Source organism: Macrotis lagotis, chromosome X (genome assembly GCF_037893015.1).
Source record: "Macrotis lagotis isolate mMagLag1 chromosome X, bilby.v1.9.chrom.fasta, whole genome shotgun sequence".
In the NCBI taxonomy this organism is placed as follows: Eukaryota; Metazoa; Chordata; class Mammalia; order Peramelemorphia; family Peramelidae; genus Macrotis; species Macrotis lagotis.
The window spans coordinates 552,205,889-552,212,032 of record NC_133666.1 but is presented as its reverse complement, the minus strand read 5'-3'; positions in this window follow the sequence as shown (position 1 = coordinate 552,212,032).

Here is a 6,144-nt window from a genome sequence, read left to right as displayed (position 1 = left end):
TTTTCTCTTCCAAGGATGTTTATGAGGATTTGTATCAATGTACAACTCTTTTTGGAACAAAAACTAGCACACGTTGAATTGTATCCTGTTGGGTTAAGTAATTAAAACATTGAAAGCTTTCTTATCATCATCCTTTTTGACTTCTCTGCAGCTTTTGACATTGCTGATAATCTTGGATCTCCTTGTAGGTTTTCATGGCACTGCTGTCTCCTGGTTTTCTTCCTGTTGATCTATCCATTCCTTCTCAGTCTCCTTTGCTGGGTCTTCATTTACAAACTTTTATGTGATCTCCAAGGCATTCTAGACACTCTTCTCTTTTTCCCTCTATTACTATCTTACTAAATTATCTTATCAGAGCCAGAAGTTTAACTATTCTTTCTATGCAGATGAAACCCAGATTCCTAATCTCTCACCCAACTTTTAGTTTGTTTTTTTTATCACCAACTGAATTCTGGACCTCTCAAACTAGAGATTTCTCTGTCCAAAAACAAAATTTATTATTTTTTCCTCAAAACTTTCCCCTCATGCTGAGTGAGACGAGCAGAACCAGAAGAACATTGTACACCCTAACAGCAACATGGAGGTGATGATCAACCTTAATGGACTTACTCATTCCATCAGTGCAATGGTCAGGCACAATTTCAGGGTATTTGCGATGGAGAATGCCATCTGTATAGCTGAACTGTATAGTTTCCTCATCTCAAACTCATTCACTCCTAGTTTCCCCTCTACAAAATGGATTTAGATGATATAGCCTTTGAGATTCCTTTAAATTTTAAATCAATGAACTATAAAATGGGGATAATAATACCTGTCATTCTTCTTAGTGTAGTTGTGGGGGTCAAATTATGTGAAAGAGAAAGAATTGTGGAGTTTGAACAAAGACCAAAGAATATTACCTTTAATTTAAAAAAAAACCACTTATTATATAATTTTGCTATCTCTTATACTTTACTTTTCTTCCTTAAGGATATGATTTCTCTTTCATAATATTCAACTTAGATCAATGTATGCCATGAAAACAATGTAAAGACTAATAGACTGCTTTCTGTGGGGTGTGGGAGGAGGGAAGCAAGATTAGGGGAAAAATTGTAAAATTCAAAATAAATAACTTAAAAAAAACCTTCCCCTCTTCCCAACTTTCCTTTTGTTATGGAGAGCTCTCCTACTTTGGTGTCATCTTTGACTTCTTACACACCCCACATATTTAATCTTTGTCTTCACACTATTTTATGTGTGAACATTTATATATTTATGTACACATATGTACATATATATGGTGATATATCATTATATATATATTCCTATTGTCATATTAACCACTCTAATTCATGCCCTCAGTGTCACTTACATGAATAACTATAGTTGGTATTTTCTGTAATATTAAGGAAATATTATGCTCCTTGGCATATTCTGTGGACTTCTGACTTCATTCCATTGTTATCCAGCACCCCAAACCATTTTGAGATGTAAATTCATTGAGAACAACTTTTATCTTTCCCCTTATCTCTTCCTTTCCCTTTCTAGCACATACAGCCAGGGTGTACGTCTGACCCCTAGTTATGACCAGGTGTTTGCTACTCCTTGACCCCCTCCCCCTGGCTCCTCCTAGCACAGACAATGGTCTGGATTACTTCAAAGCTCTGCTCACCCTCTCTGCTGTGTTGACCTCAGCCCAGCTGCCAGCCTCTGGCAACCGTTCCTACCTTCTCTTCTCCATGCTTTCTTCGCCTCCTCCCCTCTTGTGCTAACTCATGGCAGCTGAATCAGTTGCTGTTGCTACTGCTGCTGCTGCTGCCCCTTCTTTTCTTAACTTCACTATTATTAACTCCCTTTATTTACATGCTGCATCCTTAAAGAACTCTTTGAATTAACTTATAATTTTTTCTAGTAACCTGTGAATTATAATTTATGGATTTTCTTACACCCCTGGGTCTTAGAACCTAATGATTTCTTCATTTATAAATGAATCCCAGGGGTCTTTGCAAGCCTCCTCCCCAAGGGGTATCTATCTCCTAGGCACCCTTCATCATTCTGATTAGTCTTTCTGCTACATCTCCCAAATTCATCTGACAAAGTGACCACCCTAAAGGACAGTTTCTACCTTTTCAAAGATCTTACACTTGACTTCTCTCCACATAATCTGACATCAGCATTGTTCCTCACATATAATTTCTCTGTCTCCCAACTTTATGCCAGAAATTCCCTCCCTTTTCACTTCACTCCCTTTCTTTTCTGGTTTCTTCAAAACTCAGCTCAAATCCCACTTTTTCTGTACAAGGCCTTTCCCAGTTCTTCCCACTGCTAAAACTTCCCCTCTTGAGATTAACTTTCATTTACACAGTACATCTCTTGTATATATAAGAGAATAATCATTTCTTAAGTGCTGACTTATGTACCAATATCATCTCATTTGATTACCACAAAAACCAGATAGATACTATTTTTCTGTTTTACAGTTGAGGAAACTGAGGCAGAAAGAAATTAAGTGACTTTCCCAGGATCACATAGCTAATAAATATCTGAAGCTAGATTTAGATCTAGGTATGTACTTAGTTATTGGCAAATTTCTTCCCCATAGTATGTGAGATCCTTGAAGGGCAGGGACCATAGTCTCAAATTTTTTTTCTCTTTGTATTTAGTTCTTAATAAATACTTGTTACCAACTGAATATAAAGTCCAATTTTAGGGAATACTGACTACCTTATTTAAATGAATGATTGCATGATAAACAATTATTAAGCACTATGTTAAGTACTGAAGATACAAAGGCAAGCAAACAGTGCAATGTCTACCCTTAAGGAGCTTCCATTTTAATGGGGGGAAAGGAAGGGGAAAAGTGCTTAGGGGATAGCTTGGTTTTGAAATGGCCAGAGAGTGAAATGAAGGTCCAATTCTAGGCAAGAAGAGGCTAGTCCCAGAGGCAGAGTCTATGGTTCAGTTGGTTCAGGAAAATTCCAAGAAAACTGGTGGAATAGTTTTGAATTTCATACATTCCATTCAAATGGCTGCCCAAGAGAGGTCAACCCAGTCACTCAAAAAGAGTCAATAGGACCTTTCCCTTCATTCTTCTGGCAACCATCCCAGCAGATGTCCAGGAGAATCCTACCATCCCAGATGCTCTCCTCACCTCATCCCAGGACTGATGTTAAAACTGGTGAAGGAGGCAGGAGGCAGGAGCAGAGGATAAAGTCCTGTGGGCAATTCTCTTCATTACATGCTCCCTCAGCAAAATTATTCTGCTTATATAGCACCACTACTGCTGTTTCCCCAGCCTCCAAACTTGCCTTTTCTTCTTGATCTCAGAGGTCCTGAACCAAGCCTAATCTACAACAAAATGTATTGGAATACAGATGGAAATTACAGGATTCCTTTTGTAACCAGTCACTCAGTATCAGACCCATGACTTCACTAGTGCAGGAAATTCCCAATAAGGAGAGATTTTAGCAAGTGTTCTGCATCTTGATCTTGGAGAGTTGTGTGGAAAAGACAAAGAGAGGTACGAGACTTGCCCAGGTAGATGATCAGAGGCAGCACTTAAATCCAGATCTTCCTGACTGAACTCTGACTTTCTACTGCACCATATTGCCCTCTCTATATTACTGCCATATATGTTCATCTTTGCCTTTGTCTCCAGGATGCAAACACAGACAAAAATAAAAATAGAAAAAGATCGGTTAGAAGAAAGAACCTTGTCGCCTCCTGTCTATATCTCTGATTTTTACACAGAGTAAAAAATCATCAGAAAACCACAGAAGGTATGTTGTGTGCTTACTTTTAAAAATAAAAGCAGCTAATATTTATATGAAACTTTAGGGTTTGCAAAGCACTATACAACTATCTCATTTTTATCCTCACAACAACCCTAGGAGATGGATGCTATTATTACTATTTTGCAGATGAGGCAACTGAAGCTGGCAGGAGTAACTAATGCAGTCACACATCTAATAAGCACCTGAGGTCACATTTGATTTTAGGTCTTCCTGACTCTAAGTCTGGCATTTTTATTTCCCACTGTGACCTCTGTCTCATGGGATAGAAAAAGGAGAGGGAAAGTCATGGAATGGTCTATTTCACTTTGCCAAGGAAGAAAGAAACTGTTAGGAAATTCCTGAGGGTGACAATGGGAAGAGAAACAACCAGACTTGAGAAACAAAGAAAGGGGATGTACCCAGCGGGGTTTTCACTGACAAGATGTTCATCCTATCCAGAAAGGGGAAACATTCCCCTCTTCCAAGTCTTACCCCTCAAAGTACACAGTCCTGTTAGATATAGCAGATCTCTGGAAGGCATGAGAAAGAGACATGTCCCAAGTCCCAACCTTAAAGATTTTCCAAGAGAAGCATTGATATAGAAGGTTGGTTTGTTACTCTTAAGTATCATGAATAATAAGATACACTTTAGATTGATGCATGAGTATATTAGACTGTCCTAGGAAATGTTATTTATAACATGATTTCTACGGAAAATAACTCAGAGTGCCATAGAGCTAACTCACAAAAACTTTTAATTTGTGTGTGGGCAGGATAATAATAATACTGACCCATCCAAACACATGTGGTCTTTTTTTTTAAGGTTTTTGCAAGGCAATGGGGTTAAGTGGCTTATTCAAGGCCACACAGCTAGGCAATTATTAACTGTGTGAGTCCGGATTTGAACTCAGGTACTCCTGACTCCAGGGCCAGTGCTCTATCCACTGCGCCACCTAGCCACCCACTTGTGCCCCCTAGCCACCCCCTTGTGCCCCCTAGCCACCCCCTAACACATGTGGTCTTAAACATTAATTGAGAGGATATTTCACCAAGCCTTCTTTGCAGAGATGGCGGGGGGGGGGGGTGGTATGAATTGGAATTTTTTTTGATGTATTGGTTGCACATTGCATATGACATCAGACTTTTTTGATGTATTAGTTACTTTTGCATGGGGGACACTGACCCAGGACTGCCCATCATGGAGGGTGCTGCACCCTATGAACAAGACAGAATTGAAGCAGTTCAAAGGAAAAGTGAGTTACATATGTTTAGAGTAACCACCCCAGGTGTTTATATGGACAGATTGTGCCCATACTGTGGTAGAGCATTCCTAGCTTGGTCTGATCAGTCACAATTGGACACAGTATATAACTCATCTCTAACATAGAGATGTCATTTTGATCTTTTTTCTTAATAACAAAGTACAAGAACCAACCCTCCCACACTTTTCTTTATTATAACATTAACTAACATTAATTATTATTAATTTATTAATTTTATTTATTAAGGTATTACTATATTATGGGGGTGTGTAGACCAGAAAATATAGTGATGTAAAAATGTAATATAACAATGACATTTTAATTTTTTTAAATAGTCTCATCCAAATCTAGTAATTTTGTGACACAGAGTGTTAAAGTTTTTTGAGGCATTGCATAATCCCCAAAGAAAATATCCCCTTAAAAGTATTCTCAGGTCAGACAGAAGTTGGCTTAAAGTAATACAAAATTATAAAACTTCCACTTTTAAATGATGATGGCTTCAAATTCAATTGAAATAGAAATAGTCATATCCTTTTCAAAACACTGAACAAATAAAACATTTTCTAATTTAAAGCCACAATGTGCAATCTGTTTTGGTGACCTATTGTTATTTTAGAATAGATGTGTCCAAAGCAAGACCAGAAGGCCACATGTGGGAGAGTACATGCACCTAGTATTGCAACATCACAGACCAGCTTAAGCCCTGACTAACATGTAACCCCTTGACTTTTTCATGTAACTAACATTGTGTAGTCTCATGGACCACTGGAGTTTTTTTTGTTTTTGTTTTTGTTTTTTGACAAAAGATATGCATATATATATATATAAATTAGGATCTTTAATTTAATCCATCATATGATTCTTTATAACTGCAACAGACAACTTTCAGATGAAATTCTTGAAAATATTCTTCATGGGGGTGGAGCCAAGATGGCAGCAGAACAGCTTTTCTTAGGAACTCTCCCCCAAATATTTCAAAAACCTTAAAATTATGACTCTAAATTTTCAAGGGACAGAACCATAGAAAGATCCAGTGAGGCAATTCTCCAATCCAAGGTAACCTGGAAAATAGTGGGAAGACTCTGTTCCACAGAGTTGGAGGGGGCAGCAGCGTGCCAGAGCAAAAGAGC